Source organism: Arachis ipaensis, chromosome B10, assembly GCF_059453495.1.
Source record: "Arachis ipaensis isolate K30076 ecotype BB chromosome B10, ASM5945349v1, whole genome shotgun sequence".
Lineage (NCBI taxonomy): Eukaryota > Viridiplantae > Streptophyta > Magnoliopsida > Fabales > Fabaceae > Arachis > Arachis ipaensis.
This window is the reverse complement of record NC_142435.1, coordinates 57,249,200-57,267,534: the sequence shown is the minus strand read 5'-3', so window position 1 is coordinate 57,267,534 and position 18,335 is coordinate 57,249,200. Positions and strand designations below refer to the sequence as shown.

The window sequence follows — 18,335 nt, the reverse complement described above, 5'->3', positions numbered from 1 at the left end:
AAAAAATTAGAGGACTTCAAGTCACACTGATGTCCAAACAAATTATGAAATGTAAGTGCATGTGAGAGTATCTTGAGTCTAATTTCAATTTATTTATTGTTTTATTTTTCTTTAGTTCTTCTATTTTCTTTCAATTTCTCTTATTTATTTATTTATTAATTTCTCATTCATCTTTGTATTCCACTTGTTATAAATATTTATATTATTCGTTACAATTTATATTTCATATTTCATATTTTACAAGTAATTTTTGACATCCTCAATAAATTTCGATTTGAATTTTCTTTTTCAGAAAAATTATATCTGCTCTATAAATTGAGATTTTTTATACAAACTTAAATCAACACTTGTCGAGTTTAACAAAAATCAAGCAAAACAATTACTTATAAAACATACTTACAAATATAAATATATAATCATTCATATTTTATTACTATTATTATACGAATTATGATTGACCGACGATAACTAACTTTTTACATCTACATTCATAATAATTTTAGTGAAAGAAAATTAGCTATCGTATTTGGCACACAGTAAATTAGTATGACAAATCATTATTCATAAAAAAATTATCATGCATTACAATTGTAATAATGTCTTAATTACAAATTAATACATAATTTAGTTTGATGATTTTACATTTAATGTTTTTAAATTATATTTTTTTATGTAGATTTTTTTCGCAAAAGTAGGACTCCACCTCATAAGTCCAACCTAATGACAAAAGAAGTATCTACTGTACATGATCTCATATCTTTTTCTTATTTAGATGCAAAGAGACAACAATTTCTTTTTAAAATTAAGGTAAAATATGCATTTTGTTCAATATTTTTAAGTATTATTTATTTATTAATTAATAAATTTTGATATTATTTGTTTTATAAATTATTTAGATATTTGTTTTATAATTTGATAATTTATTTCATATATATCAATCATAATTATCGGAATCAAATTGATAATGGACCCAATCAAAGTATTGAATCACTAGATTATTGGTTCAACTATTGAATTATTTGTTAAACTAATCAATCTGGTTATAATTTGATAATAATATAAAATTATATTTTACTCTTTTCATAATAAATAATTTTTTTTATTTCAATAATTTATTAAGTACTTTATACCTATTATGTACCTCAAATATTTAGTAAAACATATTATATAATCATTAAACAATATATGTTATCATTAATAAAGAGTTTTCTTGTCTATTTTATAATTTTGAAATAGTTAAAAAAATTTAATATTTATTTTTACATTTATCTATAATTTAAAAAATATGGATAATTTGATATAAAGAGAGATTATAAAACTAAAATTAAAATAAGTTAAATAAAAATAAAACAATTTAATTGAAGTTGTTATATAATAATATATACATTGATTAACAAATACAATAAAAAATGCAACATAACCTAAGGCATGTTTTTTGTATTTTGCCAACTCAGGTTCAAAATTTACTACTCTCTTTTGAAAGCCTTTATGAGGTACTGAAGTCGAAGGATGAATCCTCTAATAACAGATGAAACTCCTTCGACTACGGCTATTATATGGCTTTTGTATGGGTTGTCACTAAACTATTCTCCACCTTTGAAAAATTGGAGGTATAGGACCACTACAAGAAATTACCGGAATAGCGACCGATTTTGCGATCGATTCTGATGGTCGCTAAAATCTTGGTCGCTAATTAGAAAATAGCGACCGATTTTTGAACAAGGTAACCAAACCCCTTATCAAAGAGTATCGGTCGCTAAATGGTGACCAAAATTTTCGTCGCTAAATCAGTCACTGAGTAAATCGGTCGCTAAATGGTGACCAACTTTTCGGTCGATAAATCAGTCGCCGATGAAATCGATTGCTAAATCGGTCGCTGATGCCTAATTTGAAAATCTAAAATCGGTCGCGAAATTAGTCGCTAATTTCTGAATTAAAAAACTAAATTCGTCGCTAAATCGGTCACTATTCCTAATCTTATAATTATATATTTTTACTAATTTCACATTTACCACTATTAAAACTTAATTTCATATATAATTATATTTTCACAAAATATAAAAAGAATTAAACATAAATCAAATTTTTAAATAAAATTTCAAATAAATACCAAAAACATTCACAATGTCTACATAGAATATAAAGAGTTAATAGTCAATTTCGTCCCCGAAAGTGTCCTCGATCTCCATTTTTGTCCCCAAAAGTCAAAATTAATCAAAAACGTCCTCAAAAGATACCTGTGTTGATCACGTTCGTCCTTCCGTCTTCTCGGTTGATGAGATGGCAAACGGCCGCTTACGTGGCCTGTTAACTGCCAAGTTGGCCAACGCCAGGCTGTAGCATGTTGCTGACAAGATAAGTTTTGTATAAGACATCAAATTAGTCCTTCGAGTTTATAAACCCTAATCCCAAATCAAACGATAAATACATCGAGGTGATCACTTTCGGTGGCAGTAGAGGTAAGTAGGAGGCGTAATCCCTGGCTGGCTGCGTGGATGGAGAGAGGAGATAGTGGTTGTGGTGGCGGTTTGTCACATGCATCGCACGACAGTCATGGATCCAGTGTTTCGATGCGAAGGAGGAGGGTGAATGCTCATGATGGATCATGTTTCTGTGGGCTGAAGACTGTGATTAAGAAATCTGGGACAGCGGAGAATTCGAATAGATTGTTCCATGCATGTCCAAGGTACCGGGTGAGTGATGGTAAACGAAGTTAAAGCTTTTTCATGTTGTTATATGCTGTTGGGTGTTCTCTGATTTTTTTGTTTACTTCCATTTGAAATTGCAGAAGGGCAGTCACTGCAATTATTTTAAGTGGGTTGATGATTATGAATTTGAAGCAGTGGGTGTGTGGGGTACAAAGAAAGATGCAGGAGCTGATATGGAGGTTGAAGGTGAGTATGATGAATGGAGGGTGAAGGTGGCATGGAAGTTGGGCACTTTGGAAGCTGAAGTTAGAGCTTTGAAACTGCTAATGATTTTGCTGTTTGTAGTAGTTGTGATACTTTGTTGTTTCTTATGTGCTTCTAAATGAACCCAGTTATCCTCTATGAACATGTAATGATGTATTGAAATTGTTGATTTGAATGGGAGTAGTTATTTGAAGTTGGAAGCAATTCCCTGTCAAATGTGGATAATTTTATAAAATTTGGTAATTAATTCTGTGTTTGCATGAATTATGTTGAGGCATAAACAAAATGAAGACAGTAAGTAATCTTAATAGTAACTTGTCATTGATGGCTAATTGTCACATTGTCTTAATAGAGAAATAGCAGAACAAAGTCATAAGGTTCTTAACTGACAGATATATTGTCCATAGACTAAATTACCACACACAAAAGCAACAAACAGAATGTTGTGTCATACACAAAATAAGTCAACAACTACACATTCCTAACAAATCAAACTTTGTCATCAGTCCTCCTTGGAGCCTTGAAGCCTGGAGTAGGCACAAAGGTCATGAATTTTTCCAGCCGCTTAGTAGCTCCAGAACTTGTCCCCTTAATGGTCTCAGCATAAACAGCCACAGATCCAGTTGCAATATGCTTAGGGGAGGACGTTAACCTTGATTTTCTTTTGATCACTTGCAACTTAGGTGGCCTACCAATCAATTGATCCTATATGATCCAGTACCAAATGAGTTTGTTACATGATTAGGCTACATTCAAATTTTTTTAGGAGTTAGAAGTGATGATACTACCTGTAGGGGCTCTTGGGTTAGTGGGATGCATTCCGATTCACTGCTGTCACTCTCTGAGTCAGCCTGAGTGGGTAATGGAAGTGAAGGCATAGGTGCCTCAGCTTTTGTACCAATATCAGTATCAGTAGGGGCAGCATTTACTTTGGGTTCAGCACCTTCTGGAGCAGGGGTAACAACTGCCAATTGTAGCCGCATCTCCTTAGCATGTTCCTCAGCATCCACAGCCTTTTTCTTTGCGCACCCTCTTTTGTTGTGTCCAACCTCACCACAGTACATGCACCGGATTGGGTTGTATTTTCTTTTTATTTTTGTCTTTGACCCACTCGGTTGTTCTTCTTTGTCCCTTCTTCGCTTCTTTGTTGGCCTCCCAGGTTTAGGCTTCACTGGGGGTGAGACTGGTGCTGGATGTGGCATTTTTTCTCATAGATCCTGCCCCTTAACCGGATTGACATTAAAACAGTAGGTACGCTTATACGCTTCCATCTTTAACCACTCATGGCAATATTCTTCGGGTCTCTTATCATTCTTATCTTGTATTGCCGATATTGCATGCATACACGGCATTCCTTTCAAGCCAAACAAATTGATACAGTAAACATACTATCATGAATGAAGACATTGTTAATTAAGTAAGGAAAGAAAGTTGTTACCTATAAGTTGTCAAAACCTGCAGGTGCATGTGTGCTTGCCCAGGTCAACCACCATATTCGTCGGCCAGCCATGCACTTCGTACAACTCCTCTTGTTCATCACCAGACCACTGAGGAGCCCAATGGCGGGACAGCACTGTTATAGCTTCCAACCTACTTTGCTGAACAGGAGGGAGAATTCCTTGGTAGTTCTGCAACTTTTTTTTGTTATCAACCATACTCTTCATGATGATTCTCCTAACTTCCTCAGCCAGGGTCAGGATAGGCTTACTCCTTTCGTGTTTGATCTTTGCATTGAATGACTCACAGGCATTGTTGCATATGTTATCCACTTTCGGAACCTCACTGAAATGCGCCTTTGTCCATGCCTCTTTTGGCCATTTATCAAGATACTGCCAAGCTTTCTCGTTGATCAACTTAACTCTATTCATGTTTCTATCAAATTCAGCTGTTGTCCTTGATCTTGCACATTCCCACACAAGGTCTTTTAACTCACAACTACCCCACTGTTTCGAGAAATTACGCCACAAATGCCACACGCAGAAGCAGTGGTGAACTCTTGGAAAAACTTCCTGAACAGCAGGGATTAAACCCTGCAACAAAAGACCAAACACGAAAAGATATTAAATCATTTCAGTCCTCAACATTAAAATCATTAAATCAAACTAGTCCTTCAAAGAATATTCAGTAAATTAAATTAGTCCTTACAGAATTCATTACCTTCTGCATATCTGAGATTAAGCACCATTTGTGCTCTCTGTAGTCACCTAGATCACTGTGAAGCAGTTCAAGAAACTATTGCCAGTTATCCTTGTTTTTCACACTGACAATTGCATAGGCAATCACAAAGATGTGATTGTTAGCATCTTGTCCGCAAGCAGTAAGAATTTGTCCTCCGTGTAGTGTCTTCAGAAATGCTCCATCTAGTCCAATTAGAGGTCTACAACCCGCCTTAAACCCCCGCTTGCAAGCATCAAGACACACATAGAACCGATAAAATAGTGGAGGACTCTCAGGCATAAGGATCACACCAACTTGCACTCTGGATCCTGGATTGCTAGTGAGTAACTCGTTTGCATAATCCCACACCAAACCATACTGGGCTATCTCATCACCCTTTACAATTTTCCTAGCAGCTTTTAGTGCCCTGGTGATGCATGTGCTATTGAGGTACACATTACACTTTCAGACAAAACAATCATATACCTCTCGATGCTTCATAGTTGGGTGCTTTCTAAGCTTAGGTACTAGCTTGCTAAGTGTCCAGGTTTGGGTTGCAGCCCTATTTTTCCTCTTTCTAGGGTAGGTGTGATTATCAACTAGCGTTTTAATTTGCCAAGACAAGTCTTTACTGTTACAAGCACAATAAACCACCCATGGACAATCGTCTGACTTACAAACAGCTCTAACCCTAACTCTATCATTCTTGGTAAATAATATATTTTTGCCCACTGGATAGTGTAATCCCTAGTGGCTTGTATAAATTCAGCTTTTGATTTGAATGTCATACTAACCTCAAACTTCAGGTTTCTAAATTTGGTTTTTTCATTATATTGGGGATAAACAGTAGGTGTCTCCTCATCAGAGTCTAACTCCTTGCCAGAATCCTCTGAATGCCATGAGTCAGGATCTGAGAAACTTCCAAGATCATCATCATCTTCGTCTGCATCTACCAAATCATAACATGGAAGAAATTAAAATTTGGCCAAATAAAATATTAAAACAGTAGCAATCCAGATTCAGAGCTTACCAGATTCAGAGCTTTCTTCATCTTTGAAACCCTCATAACTTGAGTCAGCAGTGTCAATTTCTTTATCCGCTAGTCTAGACTTAGGAAGCCTATGCTTCTCCTTCGCTTCAGCTTGCTTTTGCTTTCTTTGTGAACCTTTTCTACTGTCACTATCACTGTCACTGCTATATAAATTGTCTCCTAGAACTTTCGGAGGCTTGTACAACTCATCTTCAGTACTCTCATACGAGTCATGAGAGTCAGAATCTTCATCCTGGATGGGACCTTCTCTTATAGTTCTTCGGGATCTTGTTACTCTGCATGCATTGGTATTTCCTTTCTTGTTATTACTTTCTGGGTTCTTGGCTGGTTGAGAGGATGTTTTGGAATGATGTGGGGCTGTCTTCCCTTGATTGTTGGTTTTGGTTTGTTGAGGGTGGAGTTTTGTTGACTGCAAGGGAGTCTTTATGGGCTGAGAGGTGGTCTTTGAGGCCTGATGTGTTGGTTTGGTGGGTGATGAGCGGATAATTTATACGCTTTTTGGCATTGTTTTTACATAGTTTTTAATATGATTTAATTAGTTTTCAGTATATTTTTATTAGTTTTTAAATAAAAATCATATTTCTGGACTTTACTATGAGTTTGTGTGTTTTTCTGTGATTTCAGGTATTTTCTGGCTGAAATTGAGGGACTTGAGCAAAAATCAAATTCAGAGGTTGAAGAAGGACTGCAGATGCTGTTGGATTCTGACCTCCCTACACTCAAAGTGGATTTTATGGAGCTACAGAACTCCAAATGACGCACTCGCAATTGCGTTGGAAAGTAGACATCTAGGGCTTTCCAGAAATATATAATAGTCCATACTTTTCCCGAGTTTAGACGATGCAAACTGGCATTCAACGCCAGCTCCCTGTCCTATTCTGGAGTCAAACGCCAGAAACAGGTTGCAAAGTGGAGTTAAACGCCAGAAACAGGTTATAAACTGGCGTTTAACTCCAACAAAGACCTCTCCACGTGAAAGCTTCAATGCTCAGCCCAAGCACACACCAAGTGGGCCTCGGAAGTAGATTTCTGCATCATTTACTTATCTCTGTAACCCTAGTAACTAGTTTAGCATAAATAGGACTTTTTACTATTGTATTTAGATCTTTTGGAACATCTTTGGACGTTTAGTTCTGAGATCATGGAGGCTGGCCTCTCGGCCATGCCTGGACCTTGTTCTTATGTATTTTTAATGGTAGAGTTTCTACACATCATAGATTAAGGTGTGGAGCTCTGCTGTTCCTCATGAATTAATGCAAAGTACTATTGTTTTTCTATTCAACTTAAGCCTATTTCTTATCTAAGATATACACTTGTTCTTCAACTTGAGGAAGGTGATGATCCGTGACACTCATCACCATTCTCACCCATGAATGCGTGCCTGACAAACACCTCCATTCTACTTGCAATCGCTTAAGTGCATATCTCTTAGCCTTCTGGTTCATGACGCATGGTTGCCTCGCCTGACAACCGAGCCTTCCATTCCATGAGATCAGAGTCTTCGTGGTATAGGCTAGATTTATTGGCGGCCATTCTTGAGATCCGGAAAGTCTAAACCTTGTCTGTGGTATTCCGAGTAGGATCTGGGAAGGGATGGCTGTGACGAGCTTCAAACTCGCGAGTGCTGGGTGTAGTGATAGACGCAAAAGGATGACTGAATCCTATTCCAGTATGATTGAGAACCGACAGATGAATAGCCGTGCGGTGACAGCGCATTTTGGACCATTTTCACTGAGAGGACAGGATGTAGCCATTGACAACGGTGATGCCCTGCATAAGCTTGCCATGGAAGAGAGTAGGAATGATTGGATGAAGACAGCAGGAAAGCAGAGGTTCAGGAGGAACGAAAGCATCTCTATACGCTTATCCGAAATTCTCACCAATGAATTACATAAGTATCTCTATCCTAGTTTATATTTTATTTATATTTTTATTATCAATTCACCATAACCATTTGAATCCGTCTGACTGAGATTTACAAGGTGACCATAGCTTGCTTCAAGCCGACAATCTCTGTGGGATCGACCCTTACTCACGTAAGATTTATTACTTGGACGACCCAGTGCACTTGCTGGTTAGTTGTGCGAAGTTGTGACAAAGTGTGATTCAGGTTTGAGAGCACCAAGTCTTTGGCACCATTGTTGATGATCGTAATTTCGTGCACCAAGTTTTTGGCGCTGTTGCCGGGGATTGTTCGAGTTTGGACAACTGACGGTTCATCTTGTTGCTCAGATTAGGTAATTTTATTTTAATTTTAAGCTTTTTATTTCTTATTTTTGAAAAATACAAAAAAATTTTCTTCTTTTTTGTTCTTCCCAAAAGAATTTTCGAAAAAAAATACAAAAAAAAAATAAAATCATAAAAACCAAAAATATTTTGTGTTTCTTGCTAGAGTCTTATGTCAAGTTTTAAGTTTGGTGTCAATTGCATGTTGTTAATTTTTTCTTAATTTTCGAAAACTCATGCATAATGTTCTTCATGATCTTCAAGTTGTTCTTGATGAATTTCCTTGTTTGATCTTTGCATTTTCTTGTTTTGTGTCTTTTCTTGTTTTTCATATGCATTTTCAATTTGTTAGTGTCTAAACATTGAAAATTTCTAAGTTTGGTGTCTTGCATGTTTTTCTTTCCTTAAAAATTTTCAAAAATAAGTCTTGATATTCATCTTGATCTTCAAAGTGTTCTTGGTGTTCATCTTGACATTCAAAGTATTCTTGCATGCATTAGTTGTTTTGATTCATAATTTTTATGTTTTGTTTCAATTTAGTATTTTTCTCTCTCATCATTAAAAATTCAAAAATAAAAAATATATCTTTCCTTGTTTTACTCATAAATTTCAATTTCAAAATTCTATCTTTTCAAATCTTTTTCAAAAATTAAATCTTTTTCATTTATTTTTATATATTTTCGAAAAATTTAAAAAAAAAATTTGATTTTCAAAATCTTTTCCTATTCTTACTTCATATTTTCGAAAATCTCACTAACATTTAATTTTTAGATTAAAAAAATTTCAAGTTGTTACTTGCCTGTTAAGAAAGGTTCAATCTTTAAATTTTAAAATCATATCTTTTTGTTTCTTGTTAGTCAAGTAATCAACTTTAATTTCAAAATCAAATCTTTTTAAATTTCCTTTTCAAATCTTTTTCAAATTAAATATCAAATCATATCCTTTTCAAAAATCAATTTTCAAAATCTTTTCAAACTTCTTATCTTTTCAAAATTGATTTTCAAATCTTTTTCAATTAACTACTTGACTTTTTGTTTGATTTTAAAAGTTTTCTATCATATCTTTTTCAAAACCACCTAACTTGTTTTCTCTCTTTAATTTTCGAAAACTCCTCTCCACTTTTTCAAAATTCCTTTTAATTAACTAATTATTTTAAATTTTAATTTAATTTTATTTCTCTTTTTAATTTTCGATTTATAACTAATAATTAAAATAAAAACAAAAATATTTTTCCTTTTATTTTAATTTAAATTCGAATTATTCTCTCCTTTTTTCTTCTACTCACATAAAGGAATCTCTATACTGTAACATAGATGATTCCATACTTTCTTGTTCTCTTCTCTTTCATATGAGTAGGAACAAGGACAAAGGCATTATTGTTGAAGCTGATCCTAAACCTGAAAGGACTCTTAAGAGGAAACTAAGAGAAGCTAAAGCACAATACTCTGAAGAGGACCTAACTGAAATTTTCGAAACAGAGAAAGCAGCTATGGCCGAACCCAACAACAACAATGCAAGGAAGATGCTTGGTGACTTTACTGCACCAAATTCCAATTTACATGGAAGAAGCATCTCAATCCCTGCCATTGGAGCAAACAATTTTGAGCTAAAGCCTCAATTAGTTTCTCTGATGCAACAGAATTGCAAGTTTCATGGACTTCCATCAGAAGATCCTTTTCAGTTCTTAACTGAATTCTTGCAGATCTGTGATACTGTTAAGACCAATGGGGTTGACTCCGAGGTCTACAGGCTTATGCTTTTCCCGTTTGTTGTAAGAGACAGAGCTAGAATATGGTTGGACTCTCAACCTAAAGATAGCCTGAACTCTTGGGATAAGCTGGTCACGGCTTTCTTAGCCAAGTTCTTTCCTCCTCAAAAGCTTAGCAAGCTTAGAGTAGATGTTCAAACCTTCAAACAGAAAGAAGGTGAATCCTTCTATGAAGCTTGAGAGAGATACAAGCAATTGACCAAAAAGTGTCCTTCTGACATGCTTTCAGAATGGACCATCCTGGATATATTCTATGATGGTCTATCTGAATTATCCAAGATGTCATTGGACCATTCTGCAGGTGTATCCATTCACCTAAAGAAAATGCCTGCAGAAGCTCAAGAACTCATTAACATGGTTGCAAATAACCAGTTCATGTACACTTCTGAAAGGAATCCTATGAGTAATGGGACACCTCAGAGGAAGGGAGTTCTTGAAATTGATACTCTGAATGCCATATTGGCTCAGAATAAAATATTGACTCAGCAAGTCAATATAATTTCTCAGAGTCTGAATGGATTGCAAGCTGCATCCAACAGTATTCAAGAGGCATCTTCTGAAGAAGAAGCTTATGATCCTGAGAACCTTGCAATAGCATAGGTGAATTACATGGGTGAACCCTATGAAAACACCTATAATTCCTCATGGAGAAATCATCCAAATTTCTCATGGAAGGATCAACAAAAGCCTCAACAAGGCTTTAATAATGGTGGAAGAAACAGGTTTAGCAATAGCAAGCCTTTTCCATCATCCACTCAGCAACAGACAGGGAATTCTGAGCAGAATCCATCTAGCTTAGCAAATATAGTCTCTGATCTATCTAAGGCCACTCTAAGTTTCATAAATGAAACAAGGTCCTCCATTAGAAATTTGGAGGCACAAGTGGGCCAGCTGAGTAAAAGAGTCACTGAAACTCCTCCTAGTACTCTCCCAAGCAATACAAAAGAGAATCCAAAAAGAAAGTGCAATGCCATAACCTTGCTTGGTGTGGCCGAACCCAAAGAGGAAGGGCAGGACGTGAATCCTAGTGAGGAAGACCTCCTGGGACATTCAGTGACCAATAAGGAGTATCCCTTTGAGGAACCAAAGGAATCTGAGGCTCATCTAGAGACTATAGAGATTCCATTGAACCTCCTTTTGCCCTTCATGAGCTCTGATGAGTATTCATCCTTTGAAGAGGATGAAGACATTACTGAAGAGCAGGTTGCTAAATACCTTGGTGCAATCATGAAGCTGAATGCCAAATTATTTGGTAATGAGACTTGGGAAGATGAACCTCCCTTGCTCACCAATGAACTGAATGCATTGGATAGGCAGAAATTACCTCAAAAGAAATAGGATCCTAATAAATTCTTAATTCTCTGTAACATAGGCACCATGACCTTTGAGAAGGCTCTGTGTGACCTGGGGTCAGGAATAAACTTAATGCCATTCTCTATAATGGAGAAACTTAGGATCTTTGAGGTGCAAGCTGCCAGAATCTCATTAGAGATGGCAGACAACTCAAGAAAATAGGCTTATGGACTAGTAGAGGACGTGTTAGTAAAGGTTGAAGGCCTTTACATCCCTGCTGATTTCATAATCCTAGACACTGGGAAGGATGAGGATGAATCCATCATCCTTGGAAGACCCTTCCTAGCCACAGCAAAAGCTGTGATTGATGTGGACAGAGGAGAATTGGTCCTTCAACTGAATGAGGACAACTTTGTGTTTAAAACTCAAGGATATCCTTCTGTAACCATGGAGAGTAAGCATGAAAAATTTCTCTCACTGCAGAGTCAACCAAAGCCCCCACAATCAAACTCTAAGTTTGGTGTTGGGAGGCCACAACCAAACTCTAAGTTTGGTGTTGAACCCCCACATTCAAACTCTAAGTTTGGTGTTGGGAGGTTCCAACAATGCTCTGAACATCTGTGAGGCTCCATGAGAGCTCATTGTCAAGCTTTTGACATTAAAGAAGCGCTTGTTGGGAGGTAACCCAATGTTATTTAATTATATCTATTTTATTTTATTATTATTTCATGTTTTATTAGGTTGATGATCATGTGGAGTCACAAAAACAACTGAAAAATTAAAAACAGAATGAAAAACAGCTTTAAAAATAGCTTACCCTGGAGGAAGAACTTACTGGCGTTTAACGCCAAAAAGAAGCATTAATCTGGCGTTAAACGCCAGAAACAAGCAACATGTGGGCGTTTAACGCCAGACATGCATGTTAAGGGCGTTTTACACGCCTAATTGGAGCAGGGATGTTAAGTCCTTGACCCCACTAGATCTGTGGACCCCACAGGATCCCTACCTTTTCTTCTCTCCTCTTCACACCTTTTCATAACTCTCTTCCCCAAATACCTTCACCAATCACCTCAATCACTCTTCCCCATCACCTCTTCACCACTCACATCCATCCTCTCTTCCCCAGAAACCCCACCTACCTCCGAAATTCAAACTCTTTTCCCTTCCAAACCCAACCCTAATGTCCGAACCCTAAACCTCCTCCTACTCCTATATAAACCCCTCATTCCTTCTTCATTTTCACACAACACAACCCTCTTCTTCCCCTTGGCCGAATACACCTTCTCCCTCAATCTCCTCCATTTTCTTCCTCTTCTCCTTCTTTCTTTTTTCTTTTGCTCGGGGACGAGCAAACATTTTAAGTTTGGTGTGGTAAAAGTATAGCTTTTTGTTTTTTCATAACCATTAATGGCACCTAAGGCCAGAGAAACCTCAAGAAAGAGAAAAGGGAAGGCAATTGCTTCCACCTCTGAGTCATGGGAGATGGAGAGATTCATCTCAAAGGTCCATCAAGACCACTTCTATGAAGTTGTGGCCAAGAAGAAAGTGATCCCTGAGGTTCCTTTCAAGCTAAAAAAGAATGATTATCCAGAGATCCGACTTGAGATCCAAAGAAGAGGTTGGGAAATTCTCACCAACCCCATTCAACAAGTCGGGATCCTAATGGTTCAAGAGTTCTATGCAAACGCATGGATCACTAGGAACCATGATCAAAGTGTGAACCCGAATCCAAAGCATTGGCTTACCATGGTTCGGGGGAAATACTTAGATTTCAGTTCGGAAAATGTAAGGCTGGCGTTCAACTTGCCAATGATGGAAGAAAACCCACGCTCCTACACTAGAAGGGTCAACTTTGATCAAAGGTTAGACCAAGTCCTCATGGACATATGTGTAGAAGGAGCTCAATGGAAGGTTGAATCAAGAGGCAAGCCGGTTCAATTGAGAAGACTGGACCTTAAGCCTGTAGCTAGAGGATGGTTGGAGTTCATTCAACGCTCAATTACTCTTACTAGCAACCGGTCTGAAGTTACTGTAGACCGGGCCATCATGATCCATTGTATCATGATTGGGGAGGAAGTGGAGGTTCATGAGATTATACCTCAAGAACTCTACAAGGTGGTTGACAAGTCCTCTACTTTGGCAAGGTTAGCCTTTCCTCACCTCATTTGCCATCTATGCAATTCGGCTGGGATTGACATAGAGGGAGACATTCTCATTGATGAGGATAAGCCCATCACTAAGAAAAGGATGGAGCAAATAAGAGAGCATGGATCTCAACCAGAGCATGAGGAAATTCCTCATCATAAAATCCCTGAGATGCCTCAGGGGATGCACTTCTCTCTATAAAACTATTGGGAGAAAATCAACACTTCCCTAGGAGAATTAAGCTCCAACATGGGACAACTAAGGGTGGAATATCAAGAGCACTCCATCATTCTCCATGAGATTAGAGAAGATCAAAGAGCTATGAGGGAGGAGCAACAAAGACAAGGAAGAGACATAGAGGAGCTCAAGAGCACCATTGGTTCTTCAAGAAGAGGAAGATGCCACCCTCACTAAGGTGGACCCGTTCCTTAATCTCCTTGTTCTTATTTTTTCTGTTTTTCGGTTTTATGCCTCATGTTTATTTATGTTTGTCTTATTACATGATCACTAGTGTCTAAGTGTCTATGCCTTAAAGTTATGAATGTCCTATGAATCCATCACCTCTCTTAAATGAAAAATGTTCTAAAAAAACAAAAGAACAAGAAGTACAGGGTTTCGAATTCATCCTTAAAACTAGTTTAATTATTTTGATGTGGTGACAATACTTTTTGTTTTCTGAATGAATGCTTGAACAGTGCATATGTCTTTTGATATTGTGGTTTATGAATGTTAAATATGTTGGCTCTTGAAGAATAAGGAAAAAGGAGAAATGTTATTTGATGATCTGAAAAATCATAAAAATGATTCTTGAAGCAAGAAAGAGCAGTGAATACAAAAGCTTGCGAAAAAAAAAGAGAAAGAAAAAGAAAAAGCAAGCAGAAAAAGCCAAAAGCTCTTTAAACCAAAAGGCAAGAGCAAAAAGCCAATAGCCCTTAAAACCAAAAGGCAAGGGTAATAAAAAGGATCCAAGGCTTTGAGCATCAGTGGATAGGAGGGCCTAAAGGAATACAATCCTGGCCTAAGCGGCTAAACCAAGCTGTCCCTAACAATGTGCTTGTGGCGTGAAGGTGTCAAGTGAAAACTTGAGACTGAGCGGTTAAAGTCGAGGTCCAAAGCAAAAGAAGAGTGTGCTTAAGAACCCTGGACACCTCTAATTGGGGACTTTAGCAAAGCTGAGTCACAATCTGAAAAGGTTCACCCAGTTATGTGTCTGTGGCATTTATGTATCCGGTGGTAATACTGGAAAACAAAGTGCTTAGGGCCACGGCCAAGACTCATAAAGTAGCTGTGTTCAAGAATCAACATACTGAACTAGGAGAATCAATAACACTATATAAATTCTAAGTTCCTATAGATGCCAATCATTCTGAACTTCAATGGATAAAGTGAGATGCCAAAACTATTCAAGAGGCAAAAAGCTACTAGTCCCGCTCATCTTATTGGAGCTAAGTTTCATTGATATTTTGGAATTTATAGTATATTCTCTTCTTTTTATCCTCTTTGATTTTCAGTTGCTTGGGGACAAGCAACAATTTAAGTTTGGTGTTGTGATGGGCGGATAATTTATACGCTTTTTGGCATTATTTTTACATAGTTTTTAGTATGATTTAATTAGTTTTCAGTATATTTTTATTAGTTTTTAAATAAAAATCACATTTCTAGAATTTACTATGAGTTTGTGTGTTTTTCTGTGATTTTAGGTATTTTCTGGCTGAAATTGAGGGACTTGAGCAAAAATCAAATTCAGAGGTTGAAGAAGGACTGCAGATGCTGCTGGATTCTGAACTCCCTACACTCAAAGTGGATTTTCTGGAGTTACAGAACTCCAAATGACGTGCTCTCAATTGCATTAGAAAGTAGACATCAGGGGCTTTCCAGCAATATATATTAGTCCACACTTTGCCCGAGATTAGATGACGCAAACTGGCGTTCAACGCCAGCTCCTTGCCATATTCTGGAGTCAAACGCCAGAAACAGGTTGCAAAGTGAAGTTAAACGCTAGAAACAGGTTATAAACTAGTGTTTAACTCCAAGAAAGACCTCTCCACGTGAAAGCTTCAATGCTCAGCTCAAGCACACACCAAGTGGGCCCCGGAAGTAGATTTCTGCATCATTTACTTATCTCTGTAACCCTAGTAACTAGTTTAGCATAAATAGGACTTTTTACTATTGTATTTAGATCTTTTGGAACATCTTTGGACGTTTAGTTCTGAGATCATGGAGGCTGGCCTCTCGGCCATGCCTGGACCTTGTTCTTATGTATTTTCAACGGTAGAGTTTTTACACACCATAGATTAAGGTGTGGAGCTCTGCTGTTCCTCATGAATTAATGCAAAGTACTATTGTTTTTCTATTCAACTCAAGCCTATTTCTTATCTAAGATATACACTTGTTCTTCAACTTGAGGAAGGTGATGATCTGTGACACTCATCATCATTCTCACCCATGAACGCGTGCCTGACAAACACCTCCGTTTTACTTGCAATCGCTTAAGTGCATATCTCTTAGCCTTTTGGTTCATGATGCATGGTTGCCTCGCCTGACAACCGAGCCTTCCATTCCATGAGATCAGAGTCTTCGTGGTATAGGCTAGATTTATTGGCGGCCATTCTTGAGATCCGGAAAGTCTAAACCTTGTCTGTGGTATTCCGAGTAGGATCTGGGAAGGGATGGCTGTGACGAGCTTCAAACTCGCGAGTGCTGGGTGTAGTGATAGACGCAAAAGGATGACTGAATCCTATTCCAGTATGATTGAGAACCGACAGATGAATAGCCGTGCGGTGACAGCGCATTTTGGACCATTTTCACTGAGAGGACAGGATGTAGCCATTGACAACGGTGATGCCCTGCATAAGCTTGCCATGGAAGGGAGTAGGAATGATTTGGTGAAGACAGCAGAAAAGCAGAGGTTCAGGAGGAACGAAAACATCTCTATACGCTTATCTGAAATTCTCACCAATGAATTACATAAGTATCTCTATCCTAGTTTATATTTTATTTATATTTTTATTATCAATTCACCATAACCATTTGAATCCGCTTGACTGAGATTTACAAGGTGACCATAGCTTACTTCAAGCCGACAATCTCTGTGGGATCGACCCTTACTCGCGTAAGGTTTATTACTTGGACAACCCAGTGCACTTGCTGGTTAGTTGTGCGAAGTTGTGACAAAGTGTGATTCACGTTTGAGAGCACCAAGTCTTTGGCGCCATTGTTGATGATCGCAATTTCGTGCACCAGTGGGCTGAGAATAAGGCTTATTGGGCTTATGGGCTGTAAGTCTGGCTTTGTGGGCTGAGAATGGGCTTACTGGGCTGAGCTTTGGGCCTATTGGGCTGTGAGGCTGCCTTAGTGGGATCAGAGGTTGGTTTCTTTGGCTGAGGGTGGTTCACTGTGGGAGTTTTCATAGGTTGAGAGTGGTGCATCTTGGCCTGGGAACTGAACTTCTTCTTCTTACTACTTCCTGCTTCCAGAAGAGCTACACCTTCCCCTATGTTGTCCACTACACAAGGCTATGAGATGCAGTACTTAAAGTATAGGTTGATCAAATGGTGGTTCCTCCTACAATCCTTGCACATTGCAATCAAGTCAGCATCTGTCACCAACTTCTTCAACCCAGATGGAATCGGAACTCCAGGAACTTTCTACCAACAATTGCCAGCCTCAATGTATCCCAGCTCCTTATAGTAACCCCTTACAAAAAACACATCAAGTGTGTCTCCCTCAACACCCATCAATACCTCTGTATTATCAGGTTCATAAACCATGTCTCCATCCTCACCCGTCCTAAACAACCCACCATGGTGAAAAATAAACGTCATGGGAGAACCCTCCATCTACAATGACAAACACAAAAACATCATAAACAAATATGACCAGCAACAACTGCTCTGTATCAATCACCACCTAGTACACCCAGTTGGTACTAATCAACCTTTAACAAAAAAAAAAAAAAACATGCAACAGAACCATCACTAAATTCAAACATCACTGACTACTGTCATAGAGCCATACAAAGTAACACAATCTCATACACGAAAATACTAAAACAACACTAATACACCCTTCGTCACCCCAAACCCTAAATCAGACGAACATTAACACCACCACAGTAATAATACACCACATCACAGAATAAGTCAGGATTCATATTATGAGTTCAATCCTTACCTCTCAACATCTCAATGCCTTCTTTTACTAGCAATGCTGCTCCAGTATAACATCTACTCTGCATTCAACGGCCAAAGCCTTTCCACTGTAATCGTCTAGCAGCACTAATGATCCTTGTCGGGGTGGTGCAGAGCTTCGGTCAAATGCTTAGGGCATACCTTGTGGGAGATGACATGTTTTGGAGTGAAAGACAGAGTGACGGTTGATATGAGACAGGGGTAAGGCATCGCAACGTTTCAAAACCTCTTCAGAAGATAAAACGGCAACGTTTCAACACTACTGGCTCACTCAACCAAAACGACGTCGTCCTGCTTCACTGCCACCTTGGCAGTTAACGGGCCACGTAAGCGGCCGTTTGCCATCTCATCAACCGAGAAGACAGAAGGACGAACGTGATCAACACAGGTATCTTTCGAGGACGTTTTTGATTAATTTTGACTTTCAGGGACGAAAATGGAGATCGAGGACACTTTCGGGGATGAAATTGACTATTAACTCATATAAAATATTAAAACATCCTAAATACATCAAATTTATGATCCATAATCTAGACTAAAGGTAAAAATAATTCATGAATAACATAACTCTACTCTATTCATGAACAATCAGT

The 18,335-nt window shown here is 37.8% G+C and overlaps 1 non-coding gene across 1 annotated transcript; it reads right to left on the bottom strand.

Moving 5' to 3' along the window:
• Positions 1-10,231: 10,231 nt before the first annotated feature.
• On the bottom strand, positions 10,232-10,339 carry LOC148580162 (small nucleolar RNA R71). Its single transcript, XR_015899472.1, has one exon. It is a non-coding gene; the product is annotated as a small nucleolar RNA R71 (small nucleolar RNA).
• Between the last annotated feature and the right edge of the window lie 7,996 nt (positions 10,340-18,335).